A 26,659-nucleotide genomic window follows, 5' to 3' on the forward strand; every position below is an offset into this window, starting at 1 on the left:
TGTGCTAGCAAACCCCTGGCAAAAGGAAGATGGTATGGGGTTCTGGGAATTAATTTTTTGGTTTTAATGTTTATACTGAAATGTTTGTAAAACAGGGAAGATTTATCATGATCAGTGGCACTAGAGTCAGAGACCCCATTTCCCAGAGGAACTGTTATAGACGGGACACCAGTGAAACCTGGGATGATGGGGGAATTAGGCTGGAAGCAAAACAGCCACATGGACAGAGCAGTGCACAGGGTTTAATAAAGTTCCACTTGTTCAACTTAAACTTTCTTTCAGCTTCATTCTTTGCTAACACACTGCATATTTTAACTTTTTGGTTCCTTTGCCTCAGCAAAACAAAGGTAACTTTTAAGCAATATTTAAGGTTACCCTCACATGCTTATTTCCCAGTGCTTGCATACCCTTCTTCTATATGCTTCTGCTAACCATAGTGTGACAAGGGACACTCATTTATTGACCGCCTCCTTATGGATGTGCATGGTATTGCAGTCTGTTTCCTGCACCTGAAGCCCTGACAGTTTGTCTACCTCACTTAGTGGGTCTTCAGTGGCTCAGCCCCCCAGGTCACACAGTCAAAGTGAACCCCTTGCACGGTAGACAAGAGTCCAACAAATAAATGGTCTCTCTGCTCTCTATAGCTCTGGGCCATTTAAATTCAGTCCCTGAATCGGGATTCCAAATGAGCCCTGTCCTCCTTTTTGGCATTTACACTCTTGGCTGTTGGGTGAACCCAGGCCCACCCACTACTCGGGGTTCCAGTCCAGGGACCCTATATACTCCAATCATATACCCCTCAATTAAACTTGTTGCTGTTGCTTCTCTGAGCCTCTTCTCATCCAGCCTGTTTATCTTCATGCTTAGCTCAGGGCCAAAGTCCTCAGGTCCTTCTCTCCCTACGAACCCAGCTATGCAACCGCAGCCAGAGAGAAACCCTGGCTATTCCTCCGACTCCTTTGGCCAAAGAGGAACATGCTTCCCCACTCCTCTGGCCCCAGCCAGGGACTGCCCTGCTAGGACCTGCAGCAACTTTTATCTGAGCCTGCTGGGCTCTAACTGGCTGTTACCACCTCTTCAAGGACCAGATCTCTGTAATTTCCAGGATGGCTGCCCCATTGAGGCCTCTCTAGGCAGTCCTGGAGGATTCACCTTCCTTGGCATGGGGATCTGGGAAACTGCAATGTGGGAATTCCTCCCACCTTGCAGCTTCCTGGGGTAGGGTGTAGTAAGATCACAGGGTCTCCTATAGGGAGCTGCAAAGGCCAGGTACACCCTGTCACGTGTAGGAACATAGGAGTTGCCAAACTGGATCAACCCTGAGGTTCACCTCGTCCAATTTCCTGTCTCCAACAACTGTGGTCAGCACCTCATTCTGAGTGCTTCAGATCTTGTGACACAAATATTCAAATCAAGACAGGTATGTATTTTACCTTCTTTTTTCCCTTCCTGTTTTGACACGTTACTTCCTAAAATGATGGTTGATAAAAAAAATTGAACAAAAATCCCCACATTCCCACTGTCAAAATTGAAGTTTTCTGTGGGACGAGATTGATTTCCATTTACATTTCCATCAGGAAAATCTTAATGAAATAGATATTAATATTGATCAAAATAAAACTAAGTCTTTATGATCTGCCTTGGTGCCTCCTGGGAGTTCTCATTCCAGGTCTTTCATGCCCCCATTCACTCTGATGGGCCCAGCTCTCTGAAGCCAAGCTACATATCCCATGATGCACAGCATTCTCTCCCTCTGTCTGTGAACAAAAGGATTCATTTTTGACTATACAATTTCATTATTTTATTTACTTAGATACTAATATGGCCCTTATCACCCTAGTATCTGAGCGCTTCACAATCATTAATGGATCTTAACCTAGAACACCACCATTGTGAAGTAGGGAAATGTTGCCCCCATTTTGCAGATGGGGAACTGAGGCACAGGACAGATTAACAGGAAGTCTGTGGTTGAGCCAGGAGGAATTGCACCCATATCTTTTATCCTTAAGACTCAGCCTACTTACCCTTCCTATGAATACTACAATGCCTATAACTAGAACCCTGATTTTCTGAACTCAAATAGTTACTTCCAGCAATGCCTGTCAGTAGTTGGATATTTTCCAGGAACCTTTTCACCATTTTTTTAGGGGGGGAAAAAGACTGGACATATGCTAATATGCACAAAGAATTCACTTGAATTCTTTGAAGACTGTCATTTTGTTCTATTTTCCACACTAAGAAAACAAACCACGCAGGATTTTAAATATTGTTACAAGCAGTAAAAGCAAAACATGTCTGAAGATCCAGAAATGCCAGAAAACATGTCAAGTCCAGCAGCACTGGGCTCAAACGGTGGAAAACTTTAGCAATATAATTAGTTGCCCTTTAAACTGCTCAAATCTTTCGGTTTAGAGCAAATTTCAATGAGGCCTTATCTCTTAATTTTTTTTAAAAAAAAAAGTTACCTAGAAACGGTGGTTAGAATTTTCAGACCAAGATTAGAAGCTTTGCAACATGTGACAACAACTAAATATAGTTCCAATACTGCTTTGGCAAAACATTAACCAGGGAAACTAGATAGGGCATTTCTGAAAATTAAGCACAGATTGTTGGGTGATGCACAGCACAATCCTATATTGCTAAACAATGTACTCAGATCAGTAACAGTTGATGTTTTAACGATACAAGTGATATAGTTACTGGAGATACATGGTGCTGAAACAGCTTAGTTGGTGGTCCTTGTTTTTTCAGGCTATAGCTTTAATACAGTCAAACTGAAAAAATTCTAGTGATTTATTGTTGGGCTAGATTTCACTCTCTGGGCAAAACGCCATGAATTCAGGATGCAGGCTGAACTAAACATATCTTTTTCAAACCGAAAGGCACATCTGACTGCTAGTGTTTACACACTATCTGTTAGACTTATTACTGGTCATACTCCTCCAATTTAATTTGTCTATCAAAAAGTTACAAGGAATGTATCCTGCCTTCAACCAACCCCTTACTGGCACTGAAAATCAGAACTTTGTGAGACGAAGCAGCAAACAAGTCTATGCTCATGGGATCAGGTTTAAAACAACATGTCTAGTTAGCATGTCACATCCCATCCACCTTGATCTCCCATGTGAACTACTCTCTTGGAATTTCACAACTTGCTCTTGAGGTATTCTCCCAAAGCAGACACAGACTTGACACACTATAAAGAGTTGCTTCCATAGATCTTGCTTTCAGAGCACAATAATGAGCCAACTGCAGCTCTTCATTCTTTCCTAAAGTTAGGCAAAAGTCAGCAACTTCCTTTGTGTGCGTGTGTGTCCCCATCAGAGTGAGAAAAGAGTACAAGAGGAAGATGTAAGTTCAGAAATGAACATCAGTTTAGGCTGTGAGTCTGTGAGTAAGAAAGAAACTGAAAGTAATCTCCGTCAATAAGGAACAAATTAATAATCTTCAAAGCCAAAAAATCAAGTATCCTTGCATGCAAGAGTATTTCCTTGTTGCCCTCTCAATAATATCCATGGCAAGATTAGATAAAACAGCTATCCACATAACAAACAACTATTCATAGGCTATACCTCCTATGGCTGAGGAGGACTTTAATCTCTGGCCCCTAATCACCACAAAGTTAGTTACGCAATCTGAGGTGTTTTGCCACTATCTTTCTTCAAGTATGGAACATGCTGCCTATGAGCTCTTCCAAGCCTATGTCAGCCTAGAAGCAACAGAAGCAAGACTCAAACTCCTTACCTATCTCTGCGGGGTATATATATTGGTATTTTAAGAGCACAGAGTACCTATATTTGTTTTTACACTGTGTGCTTTGCTGGAGGGAAGCAGTGGTCAGTTTATAAGTAATATTACATGGGAGTACAGTGTTTAACTTTTCCATTTTATTGAATGAAATACTGGCACTTTTACGCTCCTAATGGAGACTTCTCTCAGCACAAATGGAATTAAAACTCAAACTATGACTGTGCCGCTTAGGTCTCTTGAAAAAGTTAGGTTTGTCCTAAATGGTGAGCACGTCTAACCATGTCTGTGCAACCTATGTCTTGGGTTGCTTCCATCAATAGCTTTTCTCTAAAACTATAAAGAAAAAATCCTGGAATTTTACAAACTTGTAAGGGTACTGACAAGCATTTAAATATTGTGAATCTCATTTTCTGTACCCATGTGCCAATATTTAATTATCAAAGTAAATTCCACTGTTTGAGTAAGTTTGCAACACCAGAGATCAGAAGGTTTGAGAGTCAAAACATTACTGCGGAAATGTGGAGTAACAAGCCAGAATTTCTATTAATTCTCTGAACTTCACAAGACATGGAGGTAAACACAGGAATGACTGACTCTTATTTGTATACAAGATGCACAGTAGCCACAAATAGCTACGGTATGAAGCAGTTAAGGATACAATCTGCTATTGCTGAGCCTAGTTTGTAACTGAACAACCAGTTTCTGACATGACACTTGCAGACAACAGAAAATCTTATGATGCACATGCAGCAGAACCTAATACAAGAGATCTCTGAACACAAATACATGAAAAGATTTAAAATCTCTCTCTTCAACAGCACTGAGTTCACCAAGGAGCAAAAGCTGATAAATTATTTATCTGAACACAACAGTATTTTATCCCATATTATGCTATAAGATTTTACAAAGAAGTAAAATTCCACAGGGATGTCCATCTGAAGGCTAATCTTCATTCAAGAGAACCTTGCTTTATAAAATAAATAAATAAAATAAATAGATAGAGTAGTGACATATGGTCTGAAAAACCTTCCCCTCCTCAGATATGCAAATCCCAAAAGTTAAGGAAAGATGAGATCCACATATAACGTATATGTTGGGTCCCCGGTGGTGTGCCATGTCATTTTTAGTCAGGAATACAATTCTACTCTTGTATGCAAAATATCATCCTCTGTGAGGCATGATCTCACACCATGGGCACAGCCAGTTCTGGGGCATGCAATGCATACACTGCAAACACAGATGGCACACCACCCTGTTTCCCCCTAACCTCTGTATACTGGGGTGTATGTGTGTGCGTGTGTGTGTGTATCTTCACCTTGTGATTTCTTGGGGACAGGGGCTGTTCCTTCTTCTGTCTGCAAAGTGTCTAGCACATAATAGGTGGTATCATAGGAACTGCCATACTGGATCAGACCAGATGTTTCAGAGGCAAGCACAAAGAGAAGAACAAAAGCAACCACCACTATACCCTCAACTCAGTGTGATAGGTAGGCATGGGATAGCCTGTCTCAGGAAAAGCTCTCTTCTAACCACTAATACCTAGAAACGGGCTTATGCTCTGAAGCATAAACCAATAAATGATAAAAAAAAGACATGAATTTCACAGCCATTATTACCCATAATGATCTGCTTATGCACAGAGTTGCCTGAGTTTGATTTGTTATATTTGTAATTTTCATAAACATTTCTGAATTACCATGTCAAGTGTTTTGAAGATGGTTTAGAGAGACAGCCAACAGTTTTTCTGTCAAGTCTTGTGCAGAATTTAACTGCTAGACAAATAAATGCTTTTGCTGTGTCAAAGAGGAAAGATTTGATGGAGAGTCCAGCTGCTTTGTTCCCCTTGTCAAAAGTGTCACTTTCTTTTCCATTGTTACCAAATATCCATGGTATTCTCATCATGGATTCCAACTCCTGCAAACAACTTTTTAAGATATATTTTTCCTCACTTGCTGCCTTTTTTGTTTCAGACAATCTTTAATGGTATATCACTTTTACCTCACTTTAGTTGGAAAAGTGAGGAGAGGGAGTTAAAAATGCACTCAGTCACAAACATACCCAGTTTCCCTTTCACCCCCTGTGTATTTAATCTTCAGTTTAAACACAACAGAGCATACCAAGACTATACAACAGTAGGAGACTTCTGCACTGCTTCTCTTTTCTCCCTAGCTCACCTCTGGAGTGCCCCCTGAATCCCAGATATATAGCTACCCAGTTACTGAACCAATTGTCTCATTAGCCCCCAGCAATTACCACCCACCTCTCAGTAAACCAACAGAAACTGGTTAATTGCTTCCAATTAATCCTGCAGACTGCAGCCTTCTCTCTGCTACAGCAACTTCAGTGACCAGGTGCTACAGCTAGCACGCTGTCACAGACTACATTGTGCAGCTGTATTATGATGCAGTCTTTAATCACTTGAACATGTACTTCCCACCCCCCATGGAGCCCTTCCTCCTCCACCCACCCAGTCCTGGCCTCATCCAGTGCACAGAATGGTGGTTGCTTACTTAGTAAGCAGCTATTCAATATTTTGTGTTATCCTCCTTGTTCAATGGGTGGCCCAGATCTTAGCTACTGCACACTATTCAAACCCTGCACTGAAGACAGAATTGTTCATTTCTTCTTGGTCTTCTGTGGTGCTTATCACTACAGTGTCTGGGTGCTTCACAAACATCCATGACTTTATCTTCATAACACCCCTCGGAGATGACAGGGTGGTACTATCCTCATTTCACACAGCTGGAGAGCATTAAGATAAAAAGTTATACCTAATTTTGGGCACCCGACTTGAGAAACGCAGGGCCTGATTTTTTAAAGAGTATTAGGATTATATAGCACAGTATATACACAAGCACAGCTCCTATTGACTTCAGTTGCAGCTGTGAGTGCTCAGCATTCTGTAAATCAGATACCAGGATATCCAGCTAGGCAACCAGAAAATGAGGGAAATGCCGTGAGTGATCACCTGTGAAATGTATGGTTGAAAGCAACTTAACTAACATCCCATAGGAACAATGTGGCCCAGGCAGGGATAGAGTCCAATTGTCAGGCAGCATTCAACTGCCTTAACCGTGAGACTGCCTCGTCTGTTTCTGCCATCCTCTGCCTCATTCACTACACACCTTCCAATTTCTGCAACAATGAGGCAGGACTCCTACAGACAACAGTCTCCTTTACTAAACAACCCTAATTCATCCATAGATGGGAGTCTTAATTCCGTCATTTCAGTGCTTGATTTTCCAACCCTAATAATGCTCTTCTAATGAATGGGAGGAGAGAGGGAGAGATTTAGTGTGTGTGAGAGAGAGATTTCCTATGAGTTTAAAAAGCAAACTGAAAAAACAGAAATTCTATCACGTGGCTTGATATTGACACTCACATGGCTAATCAGAAGGGGTGTATCCCTTAGATCTACCATGCAGACCCCCAGCCACTTGATCTAAAAGAGTAACTGACAGCTATACTAGGTTGTCATCTTCTGTGTGCATCAGCACTAGAAGGGGATGGGACACTTTCCCAGACACTTGCTGACAGCAGAGAATGGTGAGATTCAGGAATCCTGGGTTCCATTCTAGGTTCCAAAGGGGAGTATACTCTAGAAGGTACAGATTCTTCTGACTGATTTCCCTCTCCCACCCACCCAATTGTGACCTCTTCTGCCCTGTCCCCTCTATCTGTCCCTGTCCCAATCCTGTCTCTTCCCCACACCATGCTCTTCATCTCAGTCCGACTCTCCTTACCCAGCCAGTCCTAGTTTCCCTCTCAGAGCTCACTGTGCAAGTTCCAATTGTCCTACACTACCAGTCTGTCCTCCTTCCAATGCTGAGTCTCAATTTGTTTGCCCAGCCAGTCCCAGTTACTCCTTCCTCATTCAATCTGTCTCTCCCTCACTATCTCCCAGTCTGGGTCTCCCTCCCTGGGCCCTCATCCAATCTCAGTCTTCCTCCCTTCTTTCTTTCTGTTGCCACCTTCCCAGGCTTCTTGTCCCAGTCTCAGGAATAGTAAAGGGCAAATCCTTCACACAGAAGCCATTCCCCTTGCCAAATTTCACGTCCCTGCTCCAAAGCACTTTGACTCTAGACGTTTTCAAAGAAGAGGTTGACAGAATTTTTTAACATGGGCAAAACAATGTATTTTTCCCAAGTCTTGTTCTTGGAAACGGTTTAACCATTTTATCTGGGAAAACAAAAGCCATAGGCAGACATTCAGTATGGAAAATTTAAACCCAAATGGTTAAAATTTTGCAAAGTTATAACCAACTAGGAATTGGATCTTACAAAGGCAAGTGTCAGGAAACTTTAATAATAGGCAGCACTATCAGCTCTGTCTATAACTGTCAAAATGCAGCAATCTTTTAGGGTATTTGTTGTTGAGTGCAGTCTTCTGTACATTTACTTTCCTCGTGCACGTCTGAGAATTTTCAAATACATTCATATTCAAGATGACAGGAAAATTTACTGAGCCCAGTCCACTTCTGTACATAATTTTCTAATTCTCTCTTTAACATTTAGTTAAGAAAACTACCAATCAGCCATCAGCGCTGACATTTTGACAGACATACATTTTGGTTTAGCACTAAAGACTCAACAAACTCTACATTCTAAATCAGACAACTATTTTTTTCCAAGCCATGCCATTCATTACTTGCAAGCCTCTCCCAAATTATCTAATGCACTTAACAGAAAGAGAAATTCCATGGGCTTACTGATGTATTTCAGGATCTGTATTTAAACCAGCAATGTAGAAAGCAGATACTTTGGAAGGTGACTCTTGAGTTGGAAAAGGAAAACTGCCGGATGCTACAAGGAGAACAAAATAATAATAATCACAAGAATGTCACTACCAACCTCTATTTCTATTTTCCTTTTCTTTCTTTGGCTTAACAGTCTTACTTGCTATTTCCCCAGTTTATCTATAAAGTATACTGTAATGTCAAGGAGGGGTTGTTAGTCATAATCAAGTTGGGGGCAGCCAGGACAGAATATCATATTGCCTGCTTCATAATGGCTTGCTCTCTGTTGGATTTCTATAACCCAGATGTCAGGCATGCATTCTGTCCTGACTACAGTTTAGCCATGGTGTGAGCCAAATCATTCTGTGGCCATTTTTAGCAGTCTGGTTTATTGCAAGGACTCATCGCATAGGTGTCTATTAGCATTTCTTCCTATTTATGTAACTGTCTGTCACATAGGAGGTCATGCCATATTAGAGTCCAGATACCTTATTTGTTACCATATAATGAAGAGGACTTGGCCAGCACATGTGGAACCCTGTCATAAATGCCAAGTGCCACCATCTTAGCTTCCAGTTGACTGATAATATCATTTCTGAGGAAACTCTTGGGGTACGTCTACACTGGAATAAAAGACCCACGGCATGGCCACAGCTTACCTGCATCAGCTGACTCGGGCTTATGGGGCTAAAAATTGCTGTGTAAAAGCTCAGGCTTGTGCTGGAGCCCAGGCTTCAGGACCCCATGAGGGGAGAAGGTCCCAGAGACCTAGGCTCCAGCCTGAGCATCTACACAGCAGTTAAACAGCCCAAGCCCCAGGAACCTGAGTCAGCTGACAAGAACCAACCATGGGAGTTTAATGGCTGTATAGACACATGCTTGGAGACCTGAGTTTGGAAGTCTTACCAGCATGGAGCACTTCCAGCTAAAGAACACTCCAAGAGAGAGGAGGAGAGATAAACAAGGGGCCTGTGAGGATCACATATAACCCAGTCTGATCATTCCCTAGCTAGTAAGCAATATTGTTTTTTAAAACCCATGGAAAAACACCTGAATTTGTTTGACATTATGTCTGCATATCTTTCCTAATGCATGGCATTTGGCAGGCATATTTCTGAAATACTTTCGTTTTAAAAGTCCATTCATGCACTCTAATGCTAAATTGGTCCTAAAGGGAAAATGTGCTTTACTATTATGAACCTACATTTTCAGAGTGACTAGTAATTTGGGAAGTCTCAGTTTTTGGGTGCCCAACTTGAGACAATGTAAATGAGTCCATTTTTAGAAAAGACCCACCATTTTAAAAATCAGGATAATTTATGATGCCCCAAGTTGGGTATCAAACACTGATACCTTACAATCACTAGTCACTTTTGAAAATGGAGGGCATTAATATTAATTCTTCGTATTGTAGTAGCACCAGAGGCCCAAGCCAGGATCAAGACCCTCAGTGTTCTAAGTGCCAAACAAACACAAAGGAAGAATTCCTCGTCCTAGGAGCTTACACTCTAAAAAGAAAATTAACAAAGGGGGGGGGAGCAGCCTTAATGTATATGCAAAGTGGTCAGGGTGACGAGAGGCACGTGTTGGTTCCTTTTTTTTTTTTTTTGGTGTCCTAGCACAAACAAGATGAAACAAGTGAACCTTGAAACCCAAACATCATTTGGATGTTCAAATGAGATCTCTCAAGCTCCTATCTCCACTGAACCCATAGACAACATTTAGGTTTCACAGGTTCACAGATTTTTTTTTTTTAAATCTTCCAAGCATTTTACAAATATTACCTCATTAATCCTTGTGAGGTAGGCACAGTAAGTATTACCCCCATTTTATAGAGGAGAAAGCTGAAGCAAAAAGGACAACTTTGCAAGGTAACAGAATGCACCTGTGCAAAAGACAAAACAATACATTTGATATAGGAGAAAGGGACCTTAATTCCCCTTCCCAACTCTGCATGTTCCTGTTCTTCTCCCTCCCCTAAGAGGACAGGAAGCCTCAGGATTCCTGCCTACTTACTCCCAGGTGCTGGTCTCACGTATATGCAAGAAGGTAGACTGGGAGACTGAAAAGAGGAGGTGAAGTCAGATACAGGGCATGGATGCCCCAACACTGTAATGAGGCAAAAGAGCCTTCCTGTGGATGGTTCTTGCTTCTGGCAGTTTATATGAGTTCTACAAAGATCTCAGGAGATCCAGGGGCCTGGGGCTAAACCTGCTTGAACTTTGGGAGGGTCAAAGAGTCGATCATAACCCCTCCATTGCCAGAGAAGTGAAGAAGAAACTAAGAACTCAGAGTATTCTCTCTCAGGAGGGAATGACAGCCTTAGGGAGAACATCACCTTCATGGTGATTTTGCTTTAGATGGTGAGGGAACAGACTGGTCAGTAGTATGCAATATAATACAACATATGCAAGACACCACATAAGCAATATTGTAGTGCAACCTTTTTTTGTGCACTATACAAATCTTTTTCTAAGGCATTTCAGAGTCCCACTTTGCAGAGAATGCTGTTAAGGAATATAAAAAATGGCGGAGCATTTGTCTCCAGGGATTTTGCTGAAAGAGTTTTAAGGTGGAACTTCCAAAGAGACAGCCATGAGGAAATTCCAGACTCCTACATTTATATTTTGGGGGAGGAACAGAGGAGGATGATAGTGTTTCAACACACCACTTCATTTAACCCACCCCTAGTTTAGTGTACAAGATAACTATTATAAACAGTCAGCAAGCAGCTGTATCAGCAGCAGATCTAGACACTAACACTGGGCCAGGTCCATTAATTCTGCCAAAACATAGTACAATAAGTAGGGTCAGATTTCAGCAGTAATGACCAAGGAATTTCCAAGAGAACCTGCTGGGATTGGTTTATTTTCAACATTTGCAAACCAAATCTGCAGGATTCAGGTCACAAGCTGCATTGCAAACTGAAGAGTTCCGTGATTGTGCAGCCCTGCTGTAAATGTTCAGCAAAATTTCCTTCTTAGGCTGGGAACCCATTATGACAAGCTGCTGTACTGTACTGGTGTACAGCAGCTTGTCGTAATGGGTTCCCAGCCTAAGAAGGAAATTTTAATTTTCTTTTGTCATACTCTTGCCAAGTGTAGATTAAAGCAAATATTACAAATATTTCTGCTCAGGCTGTTTCCCAGCCAAGAGAAATTATAGTGTTTTCACCCAGTCCACACACAAAAACATCTTTTCACAAACATGTCAGATGAAAAGGGTTGGTTTTTTTTCCCCCCTAGGTCTAATATGTGTAAAAAAAAACCTCTACATATTTAAACACATTTTTAAATTTATCAAGAGGAAGAGACTTGATCACTCTGACATAGGCCATTCACCTAAATGAGCTTGAGAGTGTGTGTCTACTGTGCAGAATACATGTTAAGCAACCTGGCATGGTACTGGCATAATAAATGACATCACCCTGAAGGAGTTATAAAGATGTGGCTCTTACATAGCACTTTTTATACAAAGACCTCAATGCATTTTACATTATCCATCAGTACAATTATTTTACAGATGGGAAAACTGAAGCATGGAAGGGTGAAGTGACTTCTCCAAGGTCATACACAAGTCTCTTATATCCCAGTTCTTTGCCCTAGCCACTGGACCACACTGCCACCCTATAATAATTCTATCAAAATAAGAGATGCTCTGGATTTACACGAGTGTAAAGGAAACCAACAACACACCTTACATTAACAGGTCTACATTCTCAGTTATTACCATTGCGTCTGAGGAGCTGAATGTTTTCTCTAATTGTCCCATTGGAGGAATTCCATAATGATACCCTTTATTTTATTTGTCTGCTTTTTTTTTTTGATCTTTGAGAAACTGTCGTTAATGTTTCATATTTTTGAATTCCCTGTTTATAACCCTAATTTCTCAGAACGTGAAGCAACAATATCCTTCTTATAGCAACTACTCATGAATTATGACTGCTACAAATTAGCAGAAATTTTCAGCATGTTGGGAGGTACACATTTCCCAGGTGACATTTGGAATGAATCCATCTAAATCAGAATACCCTCCCAAATGGAGGATGTTTAATAGATCTATAACGTTTTTGACGACCATAAATCTCTCCCTCAAGAAACAACAAATATAGTGCTTTAGAGCAAGCAGGTATAGATACTTTTAAGATATATACTTTTTGGAAGCAGGGTTAAAATACTAATATGAATATAAATAATAACCATTGCTAGAGGTGCAATCATTCGGCATCTGTTTAATAGGTTTTTATAATGAAATACATTCATTTTACTGCACAATGATATTATAACACCTCTCTGTGGCCCTTCTGAGACAATTTCCCCACAGGGCTTGCTTCCTATGGATCAGGCTGCAGGACCCGCCCATGATCCCCGCTGATCTGCAGAAGAGCTGAACCATCCATGCAGAAGTATCCGATTCTTTTGTGCCAAGCTTGGAGCTCCAGTATGGTTCTCCCTATCATTCCCTGTGAATATACTCAAATGGAACTCTTTGCCTCCCACGGGCCCCTTTAACCCTGTGATTCCTGCAACTTCATGTTACTGCATGCCTGTCACTCATAATTGCTCCCTTCTAGAAGGCTATAATATGAGTGTGAGAATGTCATCACAGCACCAGCCAATCTGCATGCCCACTATTGCCAGGTTATACACAGAACTACAATTTCCAAATAAGAATTCATGTTCTGTTTCATGCTGATGCAGAATGAAAACAAGTTTCAAAAACTCAAACATTTTTACAAAACAGAATTCTTGTTCTCCAGCCAGCCCTACTCAGCAACTCACAAATCTACTTCTCTGCCTCTTACTCTTGTATCCTAACTCACATACCCACTTTTCATACCCCTTTCCAGAATATATACCAGCTTTGTGTTGAGCTTAATACAATGTAACTTTAGCGCCCTCGTGGCCAAGATGGAGTATGCTCTGCAGGCAGCTCCGGCCAAGAGACGGCGTGCGCAGGAATGCAGCAGGAAAAATCCCTTACACCCCAGGGGCACCTGTTCCAAACCCCACAGGGTGAACACACACACGCACAGGAAAAGTACAATGGATATAACAAAGGGAGATATTTATTTACAGAGGGATGAGAGGAGCAAAAACAACAAGGGGAAATGTAGGGGGAGCAGTAGAACAGGGTTGCATCCAAACCAAGGCCCCACGGGCCCAGCGGTAGCACAGTCTGAAAGGGCAGACACTGAGCAATCTGTCTGCACACAGAGTTCAGGAGGCCTGAGCAAAGGTCCAGTCCAGTGCTGAGTCTTGGGTGCTCCTGGTCGGCTTCGGCGGCAGTGAACTTTCCCCCAAAACCCCTCCGGTGCCCTCTTCTGCTGCCCTCTGCAAAGCCACACAGAGCGACAACCTCCCCACTTAACTTGCAGCCTCCCTCCTTATTCCCCGTGCAGAGTCCCAAGCCCCAGTACTCACAGCCCCTTCCAGCTCTGGGCAGCAGTGATAGTGGGTCCAGCTCCGGCCTGTCCTTCTCAGGAAATTCCTCACTGGCACCATGCTCCTCCTGGCTCCCGTCCTGGGGTGTCCCCGATCGGCCGCCCTGTCCTTCCCAAGCTTCAGGCAGGTTCTCTCTCCTTCACTTTGTCCAGGGCCTGCCTGCTGCAGCCCTTCTCTCCCTGGGCTCCAGAGCCCCACCCCCAAGTTTCCCTCCTTTCTCTCACTGCTCCCCCTCCCCCCTTAGGAAAAAGATTTAAAGGGGCCATGCTCTCTAAACCACAAGGGGTTACACTCTCCTCCGCCCCCAAAATTAATAATCCTTGATGTCCCCATCAAGGTGAGCAACTCTACACCATGGATCCCCAACAGGAAACCCAGGGCCCCCATTCATCAGGAGCATTTCCATTATCCATCCCACAGGACCCCGAGGGGTGGAATAGGTTTCCCATGAGGCAACTCACCCCTCGTGGCACCCTAGAGATCTGTAGGTCACTGGATTCCCCTAAACAGCCATACATCAGCACACACCTGGGCTTCCCTTCCCTTCCCTTCCCTAGAGTAACGTCTACGCTGGCTGAGGTGACACCACCAACCATGGAGGCAAGATGATAGGGCCTTGAGGCACGAATTTGAGGGCATCTGGGTTTAAAGTGGCTGTTTGCAGTACAGCTTTCTCTTCCTGCACCAAACCTTCCTCATCATGTTCTTGGGAAGTCCCCACAGCATCAGTGGGGCCTCGGAAGTGCTCAGTGTGGGTTCTTCCCCTTCATCATCATCTCTTTGTGCGACAACTAGAGGATCCATTAGGTTTGGGGCATTCCAAACTGGATGATTGCCAAACCCCATTTCATCCTCACGCTCAAAGGAGCTGGGCATTTGCAGAGGACAGGTATATTTCTGTCATTGGGACTGTGTCCGACTCGCGGGGCCGGGAGGCTCAGAATCTGTGGAAACATCCTTATGGGGAAAAAATATTTGTCCTATAGCTAACAGATGATTCCGGTGGAGAGTTCTGGTGGGGCCATGACTGCCCTCAGGACAGATACAATACACTGGTAGATCCCCAAGTTTTTTCTCTATAATGTATGGGTGTGACTCCCAACAATCTGCAATTTTGTGTTTTTCCTGTAGTCCGAGATTTCAGGCCAAAACTGGGTCACCAACCTGAATCGCCTGTTGCCTCACTTGCTGATCACATCGGGTTTTATTCTTTTGATTCTGGTGACCAGCTGCTTGCTTTGCTATCCTATATGCCTCCTCCAGTTGATCTCTTAGGCGAGTCACATACCCCAAGTATGTTTCTGGGAGTGCCCCATCTGAAGACACTCCAAAACAGAGATCAACCAGCAACCGGGCTTCTCAACCGAACATTAGCATGTATGGTGTGAACCCAGTTGCATCGTGCCGAGTGCAGTTATACGCATGTACCAAATGCTCCATGTGCTGGCTCCAGTATTTTTTCTGCTGGGGCTCCAGAGTTCCCAGCACGTGCAGTAGTGTGCAGTTGAATCGTTCTGGCAGCGGATCCCCTTGTGGATGATAAAGGGTGGTGTGTGATTTCTTGATCCCCATGATCTTACAAAGTTCTTTTATTAACCGACTTTCAAAATCCCATCCCTGATCAGAGTGTAGTCTGGCGGGCAACCCACAGTGCACAAAGAACTTTTCCCACAGGATTTTGGCAACCGTGAAAGCTTTTTGATCTTTGGTGGGATAAGCCTGGGCATAACGAGTAAAATGGTCAGTGACCACCAAGATATTTGCAGTACCCCCGCGGTCAGGCTCGAATGATAAAAAGTCCATAAAGACAAGCTCCACTGCTGCAGAACTTGTGATGTTGACAAGAGGGGCCACCTGCTTAGGCGGAGTCTTTCGTTGGATACATCTGGTGCAGGTGCGAACATGGTGGACGATGTCATGCCCCATCCGGGGCCAATAGAATCTTGCCTTAACTAGGGCCTCCAATCGCTTGACTCCTAAATGCCCCATTCGATCGTGGCAGGCCTCTAACATGTGGTGGCGTGACTCCCTGCCTTTTTTGGCTGCACCACTGCATCCACTTGCAACAATCGCTCCTCCTCTTCACGTATCTCTCAAATGAGCTTGTGGAACGGGGCTGGGTTTGGGGCCCACTCCCTCAGCTGCAGTCACCACAACATCAACCCATCTTGTCAGGTGCCCCAAAGGATCTGGTCCAACCTAGCAGAATCATTGCGCTTGGTGGGGATGCCCTCCTTCCGCAATACCTGTTGTAGCAAATCCTCCAGTCTCCTGATGAAATTCGACAATCATTCGTGGGGCTCCTGATAGGTATGGCAGAAACGATAATACAGGTCTTCACTGCTATCAGTAGCATCGTAGACACTCTCAAGAGCGGTTAAATAGTCTTGCACTGGGGCAGCTGGTTGGGAGTCTTTCAGGGCTTGGACAATTCGCATGGCAGGTCCCCTCAGACTTTCAAGCACATGTTTCCGCTTCTCAGCATCAGAGCATTCCCACTCTTGGACAAGTGGCACCGTAAAATCCCACCAGGTCTCGTAATCATCCTCCCCCGAGGGTACAGGTGACACCTCCGAGAAAGAACGTAGCCGCTTGTATGGAGCACTTTCACATCCCAGCTTCAATGCGTCTTTGAGAGCGTTTCCAGCCCTTTGGCCCATCCCCGCCAGGCTGGCTGCTGCGGGTGTTGGAGCCCCTCCTAATGCCAAAATTAATTCCTCTCTTGTCCGCTTCTCACCCGCCATCAGAGCTTGCAATTTCTGCGCTAAAGAATCCACCTCAAGTGACACAGGCACACTAGTAGGGAACTGCTTTGCCCCCAGAATTGTCCAGGGGATACCTCCTACTTGCACCTCTTTGGGCACTTTATCAAGATCAGCTTCCTTGGAGTGAGTACATAGTGCTACCATGCCCTTCACTTCACGGTTGTAAATACGGGTGTGGACCTTCACTCTCCCCAGTATTTCAGCTGCATCTAGGCTCTCCTCAATTTCATTTGGTTCCATCTCTTCTGGGAACCCCACCACCAGCACAGCTTTGGTTACTGGGACTCGTGCCCCTTGGCACAGGTCTTCTAGTAATCCCCTCTCCATGTTTTTTTTTTTAAACTAGGATGAAAGTCACTCAGGAGTTTCTTTGCTCTGTGAAGGAAAGCCCAGGATGCGCAGCGTAGGTATGTGTGTGTGCACGTGTTTGTACTGCAAAGTCCCCGTACGGGCCACCAAGTGTAACTTTAGCGCCCTCGTGGCCAAGATGGAGTCTGCTCTGCAGGCAGCTCTGGCCAAGAGACAGCACGCGGAGGAATGCAGCAGGAAAAATCCCTTACACCCCAGGGGCACCTGTTCCAAACCCCACAGAGTGAACACACACACGCACAGGAAAAGTACAATGGATATAACAAAGGGAGATATTTATTTACAGAGGGATGAGAGGAGCAAAAACAACAAGGGGAAATGTAGGGGGAGCAGTAGAACAGGGTTGCATCCAAACCAAGGCCCCACGGGCCCAGCGGTAGCACAGTCTGAAAGGGCAGACACTGAGCAATCTGTCTGCACACAGAGTTCAGGAGGCCTGAGCAAAGTCCAGTCCAGTGCTGAGTCTTGGGTGCTCCCGGTCGGGTTCGGCGGCAGTGAACTTTCCCCAAAAACCCCTCTGGTGCCCTCTTCTGCTGCTCTCTGCAAAGCCACACAGAGCGACAACCTCCCCACTTAACTAACTAGCAGCCTCCCTCCTTATTCCAAGTGCAGAGTCCCAAGCCCCAGTACTCACAGCCCCATGCAGCTCTGGGCAGCAGTGATACTGGGTCCAGCTCCGGCCTGTCCTTCTCGGGCAATTCCTCCCTGGCTCCGTGCTCCTCCTGGCTCCCGTCCTGGGGTGTCCCCGATCGGCCGCCCTGTCCTTCCCAGGCTTCAGGCAGGTTCTCTCTCCTTCACTTTGTCCAGGGCCTGCCTGCTGCAGCCCTTCTCTCCCTGGGCTCCAGAGCCCCACCCCCAAGTTTCCCTCCTTTCTCTCACTGCTCCCCCTCCCCAGTAGGAAAAAGATTTAAAGGGGCCATGCTCTCTAAACCCCAAGGGGTTACAACAGCACTGGAGTGAAGATCCTCAGTTTTTTTAAATAAATATTTTCTTTTGTTTGGTTGTTGTAGATGCAAGTTCCTTAGGCTCAGAATGATTTGTGCAATATCTACGGCCAAATCAGTGTGTATCCATGGGAATCTATTATGCTGTTTTGTCATAGAAAGCTCAGGCACATTTCCTCCCTGCAGAATCAGTGCTGTCACAAGGCGTCCATTAGAGCTTTATTGGTTTTGTTTTGGCAGATGCTTTCTTGATATACATTTTGATAGTCTGTGTTTTATTTTTCTGTGAAGCCCATTATATTGTTTTAGATTTAGATAGATTTGTTTAGATTGTAAAAGAGGGAAGACATCTTCTCAATATGCACATCCACCCATGCCAGCTGATGGATGATAAATGAGACTTGATTTTTTATTTCTCAGCTTCTGTAAATCCAGCAGAATCAGACACCACATTCTTTGATTGTCAGGACTCAGATGAAGAGGTTAAACCTAACATAGTTAATCATCATGCGTGCTAAACTCATGGTTACAAACAACAACAGATCCCCCTTATCTCAACCTGATGAATCATAGAATCATAGAATATCAGGGTTGGAAGGGACCTCAGGAGGTCATCTAGTCCAACCCCCTGCTCAAAGCAGGACAAATGATGCTGTTGGAGGTGTTCCTGTCTTGTTTACTTTGGTCAAGAATGACGTGGAATTAATATCAAAAATCAAATAAAAGTCTTTGCTACGTGGCTCATGGATATGGTAGCTGTATTTGCTCCTAGGCTTATCAAAAGATGACAATAGGAGGGTCCCAATATATATTCAAACTGAAAAACAGAATAATCACAAAAAACAAGACCAGTCTATAAACACTGATTTGCAGTAAGTGTGCTGACAGCGCTGGACGTGAGAGATTCCTCCCTGAAATGGAACACTATCTGTGAGTTTGAAAAGCATCTTTTATTGTCACACTGGCATTAAAACTAAGTTTCACTGTAACAAGGAAAAAAACCCTGTTATACTGATCTAAGAGTTGGTTTGAGTTTTGGGAGGCAGTTTGGCCAGCTCCTCCTACAGCTGAACTGGTTCACCAATCCCAAGAGATGATGGCTGTCACATACATTCCAAGCACAATACACGTACATTTTTGGTACAAAAAAAGCTTATTTTGCCATTAGAAAAAACAAAACAACACCTTTTATGTTCACTGGTGTCTGTAATATTTTCATGTCAGGTTGGATCTATAAAGGTTAAATTTCTGCAAATTGGAGTGAAAAGCATTGGATTTATCCAAGGCTCTGTGCTCTGAAGCATTTGACATTTGTGAAATAAAGTGAATGTGACACCCTGAACACTTATTTGGCAGGTGCTGAGAGTTCCACAATAACTGGAAACTTGGTAAGAAACACAAAACTTATATAAACATAACCAGACAGCTCAGTCTCTTTCTTCCTCTGTGACTGGTGGCATTCATAGAAGTGGTATCTTCTTTACTTTGAAAATTGCCAGATTAGTTCATGCTTTGTGTCATTTTTCCGAGACAGAAAGATGGGATTGTATGATGTGGTGGAAGGGGATTTTTCACATCTATGGCTTGAATTTACTTTTCTAGCCATCCTTACTTCTTTTAATTGAATCTTGAGACCACACTATGTTTGGAGCACTTCATTTTTCCTGCAGTATAAGGCATTCCTCATAATACTCTTATTTTTGTAATGTCTATTGCACATTGGTAAGAAATAGCTGTGAGAACTCATGCCTTTTACACAATGTGAAGAAAAGACCCAGCTGACTTTAGCCTTTGCACAAGTAAAAAAGGATCCCTACAAAATATTAGTGGTCCTCACTTATCTAAAGAAACTACACAAAGTGACTTTTGCACCTTTTATCACCATCTTTCCTGCTGCCTTTAGAAATCTAGATAAAATGGATATGATAGATGATTTGCAATTCTTTTTCAAACTCCCAGTTGGGCAAGATCCATGCACAACCCTAACCTGCCACCACATTAAGCAAACCCACCCCCACCCCACTGTATTTTATGAAAGCACCTGTCAACATTTTGCTCTCAGGATTATTCTCAGCCCTTTCACAGGAGAACTACCACAACCTCAATCTCTCTTCCTGCTGAAAGACAACTAACTTCCCCATGCTGTTTTCTGGAGACCTAGTCAATCACAATTTCCTCCCTCTCCCACACAAACTTTCCCCAGTTTAGCATTTCCCAAATCTCTGGTTCACATTGACAGCACTGCCTGATCCACATCCCACTCCCATCCTAGATCATCCTCATCACAGGGAAACAGCTTTGACTTCTCTTGTTAGCTAAACTTTGTCCATCCTCTTCATGGAAACAGATGTCTTCCTGATGTGCCACTTGTTTGAGGTAGTTGCCCGCTCCCCTTTATTAGAGTTTTAGCTTTAACTGTGAATCCAGACAATGGAAATATTAAGAAATACTAAGGGTTTCATATTTGGGATGACTAAGTGACTTTTGACTGACTTAATATTGTTTTCCCTCTAATGTATGACACACAACAACTTATTTATTCGTGATTTTATAAGACAAATTTTAGGGATCTCTTCTGGAATAAATTGTTTCATTGTCATTTTATGATATGTAGCTTCCCAGAGCTGTCAACAACTTTTAACAAGATATTTGTAAGCTTACTGATATGCAGTTAGCAACAATGGAGTGGGTATTTGAAAAAAGATCTTTTAATATCTGTATACTAAAACTTTTTGAAAAGAACATAGGCCATAACTGCTTCTGATCATTACATTTATGGCATTATTTAAAAAAGCATGAGACAAACAATTCCACACACACCCTTACATCAATTAGTCTTTATGAACTTAGGCCCCAATCCTTCAAAGTACTTAAGCACATGCTTAACTTTAACCATGAGTAGTCTCACTGAAGTCAAAGGGAATAAATGTTTGTTTAAAAGTTGAGCAAAAGTGCTTTGCTGGATCAAGACTTCTACTTGCTTGCATTTCTACAATAATCTTTCCTATTATTTGAAGGATTTAGAAAATTTGCCACGATCTGAGACGGAACTGTGAAAATAACATAACTCAGACAAATCCTAAAGGAAGTTCAGCACTCAATTGATTCTTTAAACCAGCAATAGTAAATAGACTTGAATTAGAAGGAACAACATTAATTTTGACAGAAGGGAAGCTTCCTCATAATACACTCGAATTACAATTAGCAGAAAGTGAGATATCATAAACCATAAATGAAGAAGCAGACACCAGATATGGTTTCTAATACTGGAATTACTTGTTTACAATATCAAATTTATCTTTATCCTGAAACTTGCAGTTCTTCCTTATACTTAGAAAGGGAAATTTCACAAGAACTGTGGTAAGTTCAGCTACTGTCGGTGACAAATGCAGTTTTTAACACCATTCACTGTACTTCTTCATGAGTCAGTGATGAGTGTTAACTGTCTACAAGTTTCTCTCATGACGAAGACAGAACTGACTTTCTTATCCTCATTCACTCCCAGCTATCTGGCTTGCATTATGCTTCTTCCAAGGCATGCACAAGGTTTCCAAAGATAAATAGGTTACATAGTGTAACCCTTCTGCCAGGTATTGTCAGCAGCAACATAAGCTGGGTTCAAATAGTGAGGTGTCCCTCTTAAAACTAACAAACACCACCAGTTCAAGACTCTACCCAGAATTTCTAGGATCACCAAGTACTTTCTCTGAGCTCCATTAATAGGCAATACTTACCCATGTGCAAGCACTAAAAGTGTCTATGAAACAAGGAACACTCAGTTGGAGGAAAATGGAACAAACAGCATCAATCTGTGACAACACAGCAACAATCTAGATATACGGATGATAAATAAACCCTCCTCCACAGTAACTTTGGCAGGAGTCTGTTAACTCTGTTTGCCATCTACCAGTGTGAACATCTGTAAATGCACAACCTTACCTTACCAAATGCACCCTGTCATGCCCAGACACAGCATTGCAGGGGACTTTGCCTCTTGTGCTCCCTCTGGTGGTCACTTCCTTGACCATGATGACCATTCCCAGTCAGTCCCTTCTCTGGACTGCCTTACTGGGTCCTCTGTGGTTCAGATCTCCGGCCAAGTCACATAACAGTTCAGTTCCTTTCAGGGGTTCATCTTTAAACAAAAAGGTCGTTCGCTGCTCCTGGGCTCAATTCTAAACAATAAGTCCTTCACTTCTCTTGGACTTCTACCTCATTCCCTGTTACTCATAGACCCTGGCTCAGGGCTCCTCTCTGCTCTAGGGGCCCACAACAGGAATTAACCCTCCTCCTGTAGCTCTGCTTCCTGGCCATAGCCTGTCCCAAGACCACAGGTCTTCCTCCAGTCTCTTCCCATGAGACAGGAACTCTCCCTAGCTCTTCTTTCCTGCATCTCCCCCTCCAACTGAGTGCTCTCTGCTCCTTATACAGCCTAGCTCCTAGTCCTCTGGCCAGAAGGCAATCAGTTAATCACCTTCCAGGTACGAAGCATAATAATTAGGCTCTCTCCTGTGCCTTACAGATGATGGGGATTAAGCCCCATCACAACATCCAACAGGCAAATATCTCTTCACCATATTACTTCCCCCTTCCTCATCCACTAAACCCCACCCACTGTTTGGCATCAGTGAGCAACATAGTCCTAGAGTCCTGAGGTACCTTCTAGCAGTCCCTTGGGAAGTGCTGCCTGGTCCTGTCCTGAGGATCCATCACCTAATCCACCTATAGTATTTCAACTTATTTAGTGAATGAGTAGGACAGGCCCCTCCAGAGTTCACCCAGTTCTGCTACTGTGCTTTATAGCTTCAATGAGAAACCTTTCTGCATTTCATTCCATCAAGGAGCCACATCTGCATCCTCTCCCAAAGAATACTCCCAACAGCATAGGATCCTAAGTGGAGTAAAAAAACAGTACTATTCAAAACCCCTGCCAAGAGGGAGCCTCTTCTTGCTACAAGGTACAAACCCTTCTCCTCTTTGTCCCCCTTCTAGTTCAATTCCACTACCCAATTCTGAAATTGTATACAGTTATGGTGACTTCCAAAGTGTCACCAGATGAATTCTGGGTACAAAGCACATGGAAATGAAGCTCTCTATAGCCATAGTTCCCCTGTTCACCAACAGATGGGAGCAGAGAACAATTTACCCTCAGGAACATCTATCTATGTGGAATACTGGGCTATTCAGATAAAACAGCTCTGTGGCTGTTCTTCCCCTGATCACCAACAGATGGGAGCAGAAAGCTCCTTACCCTCTAGAGCTTCAAGGCACAGGGATCACCTTTTAACAAGATCCCTCCAATCTTTTGCAATAAACAAAGGCATCAAATGCCAGTTGTACAAACACAGCTATGACCATCCAAATTAAAAAACTCATCAAAATACAGGAAAGGTATGCAAGCAAGCAAAATTTCCAAAGAAAACAGACAGCATGTTCATTTATTCAACAAACATTTCCTTAAAGAAAATAAGACGCTGACAAATGAAATATGTGGACTGTTGATGCATGTAATAGGAAAATTGCTTAGTTACAAGGAAAAAAGCATTTCTTGAAGTACTCAGGTCTACAGATCCTACATTGGGTCTATCACTGTGGTGATGACTGATATATCAGTATAAAAATCTAAGATGAACAGAATTGTAACTTTAGGGACAGAAGGAGACTTATGAGCTACTACACCAGCATGGGGTTAAGTCCTGCTCATGGAAAAGCCCAACCAGTGAAAAGCTGAAGTATACTTTATTTTTATTGTGATCTGGCAGGGTTGGCCTCTGCAGCACCCTGTTGTGGTCCATCTCTCTCAGCACACCCCACTGGGGCACTGAGAGTGAACAGTAGTCCCAAAGGAACCTAAAATCTTTCTGCCCTGCTCTCAAGTAGAGTGCTGACCCTTCAGACTTTCTCCCTGGAGAGCTGGTTCTGATCCTCAGGGTTTTATCCCTGGAGTCTTTTCCTCAGTCTGGTTCTCTGTCAACTGGATCCTAATTCCTAGGTGTACCTCCAGGCCGTTTGTCTGGATTTTGCCTCCTCCTGTCCTGCCACCCTCCCTTTAAGGCCTGTCACAGGAGACAACCTCATTCCTAGTGCTTTTCTTCCCAACTGAGCTCTCCCAGCCCCTTATGGAAATAACCTGACTCCCTCGCAGGTAAGTCTGATAATTGACCCAAGACATCTCATTCCCAGACAGTCTGGATAGGTGGGGTTCGGGGTGCCATCACAAGCAAGGCTTAAAGGGCTAGCCAAGCTATGAGATATGGATTAATTATTGTAATAGAATAGGGATAAATGTTTTGGTTTATACAAAGACAAGGTGAGTTAGGTAATATCTTTTACTGGACCAACTTTTGTGAAATAGACAAGCTTTCAAGCTTACACAAAGCCCTTCTTCAGGTCTGGGAATACAATATCCTACTTCAGATCTAAGAAACCTCAAGTTCTTATATCGTTACTGCAATTATATCTCCATTTTGGCAGAGAGGACCAGATTTGTGGACCTGTCAACTAGAAGATAGATCATTTTCTGGTGAGTAAAGACATTTTAATAGTCAGCAGCATATGTAGGCCTACAGATCCTATAATGGAATTTTGTTAGTAGTGTCCCAAACAGAGATGGAGATTATGAATGGAATAATAATGGAATAATTGTCTTTAAAAGAAACTGAGGAAAACTTTCCAGCAGCATGTAGCATCAGGTGAGGATTACACTTCAAAAAAAAATAAAATCATTTTGTGAAGCAGTGCAATTATGAACAATTTGCTGTCTTACCAATGTATCTAGAAGATGGAACTATAGAAGTAATACTTGGCATTTTTCATCCTTAGTTGTCAAAGCACTTTACCAGGAGGATAAGTGTGATTTTCCTCATTTTAAAGAGAGGGAAACTGAGGCAGAGTGAAATGCTCTTTTCCAAAGCAGGTCAATGAAAGAGGCAGAGGTAGAACCTAGATTGCCTGAACTGAATACAATTCTCTCTCTCTACTGGACCATGCAATCTCTCTCAGTCCATGAGGCTGTCATTTCTCTGAGTAAGTGAGCTCTGAAATAAGATGGTGAAGATAGATGTCCAGTTTTCCGGATTTAGAAATACTGATGATCCTAGAGGGCAACCAAAATGTGCCACCATCATCATATGAAAGATCTTTCAAAAACAAATCATAGAACTATTTCTTGGAAGAAAGACTATGAATAAAACTGAGTTTATTTTGTGAATGATGAACATGTGGTTTGAGCCCAGTATCAGTTTGCGTAAGTTGAACAGAAATGTTTCCCCTGCCACAGTCCTTAGCTTCAAGGTGTGTCTTGGTGAGGGCCACCAGGAATGTGACCTGATAAACAGTAGAGTGAAACTTTGGGGGAAAACCGGAGTGGATGTTATAAAAGGACTTTTAACCACAACCTGCACACCCCATACTTAAATTCCTGAGTCAATATTTGTCTAGATTATATAAATATTTCTGCAAGCAGCCACCAGGAACACCTTGACTGTGTCATAGAAGTGGCACATGCTAAGGTTGTCAAAATAGTCAAGGGTACTCCTGCAGCTTCACAAAAATGTGACAGATGTATTAATTTGTGTCAGTTCGGCAAGATCTGCGTCACTTTGGAATTAGGCATGCAAGAAGTTGAGTAGAGAGGAGCTATAGGAGTTTTCTTGGCTATAGAGTAAGTAGTCACAAAAACTTTAAGATTTGATACAGTTGAACTGGCAACTTCTGTTGTTACTCCTGGAACCTGTTTGAATAGGAGGAAAATTGTCCGTGGGCTCTCTGTAAACAAAGCCAAACACATCCACAGATATTGTCACTGGGGACTGCCACTGGGAAGATCTCTGCAGAGGAGATGGAAGGGTCGGTAGCTCACTGAGAGGTCAGGAGGGCTTGGGCCGTTGCGGGAGATTGAAGGCCTTGTCTCCTGAAGGACCTAGGAGGCATTTCGTGGTTTTTTAGGGAGGTGAATTAGATGTTTTTAACTCGGGGGATGTGGGAGGGTTTGTCACTGGGCACTTTCCTCTCTAGGTAGGGAGTGACCACATAAGTTCAATTACTCAAACTCACAAGGATCACTGTTTGTGTGTGTGACTGCACATTCAAATCAAGAGCTGCAGGCACTGTATCTGTATGCGGCAGAGTACACCAGAATCTTTAGGGTAGAAAATTTGGAAAATTTGGAATGCATTAATGGGGATGCAACTGAAAGGCTGCCCTTTCCAATGCAATCTCAAAATTAGGACAATAAGTCCCAAGCACAGGCTAGGGTCCCAAGCTCTGATCTCTCACTAGACTACAGAGCCAGTTCCCACAAAGTCACGCTTGAGAACTGAAAATAATAATCCCAGCCACTGGTAACAATTCTTTAAGCTTCTGCTAACACAAGCTCCTAAAATCTCTCCCACAGGATCTCACTTGGCACTGCACCAACATTTCTGGCAACTATACAGACCCTCTGAAGGTTTTTTTTTTTAGCATAACAATGATATTATAATAATAATTCACTAGCTGTGGAAAGGTTCAGCTTATGCTTGCTGATGGAACCATTTTTTTGTTCCTCTTACAGTGAGTTATCTAGATGAATATCAGTTTCATTTGTGCTCATGTTGTTGGGTGCTCCTATATTTGGAGATGCCCACACTTCCTGTACGTAGGTTAGAAGGA

General features: G+C 43.1%; 1 long non-coding RNA gene across 2 annotated transcripts in view; it reads left to right on the forward strand.

Annotated features, from left to right (window-relative positions):
- Positions 1–26,659, forward strand: part of LOC122464982 — a 90,662-nt gene that overhangs the window by 32,839 nt on the left and 31,164 nt on the right. For both annotated transcript variants that reach the window (XR_006289461.1, XR_006289462.1), the window contains exon 2: positions 24,482–24,530. This is a non-coding gene — a long non-coding RNA (uncharacterized LOC122464982). The remainder of the gene's footprint in view (positions 1–24,481; positions 24,531–26,659) is intronic.

Source organism: Chelonia mydas, chromosome 3 (genome assembly GCF_015237465.2).
Source record: "Chelonia mydas isolate rCheMyd1 chromosome 3, rCheMyd1.pri.v2, whole genome shotgun sequence".
Lineage (NCBI taxonomy): Eukaryota > Metazoa > Chordata > Testudines > Cheloniidae > Chelonia > Chelonia mydas.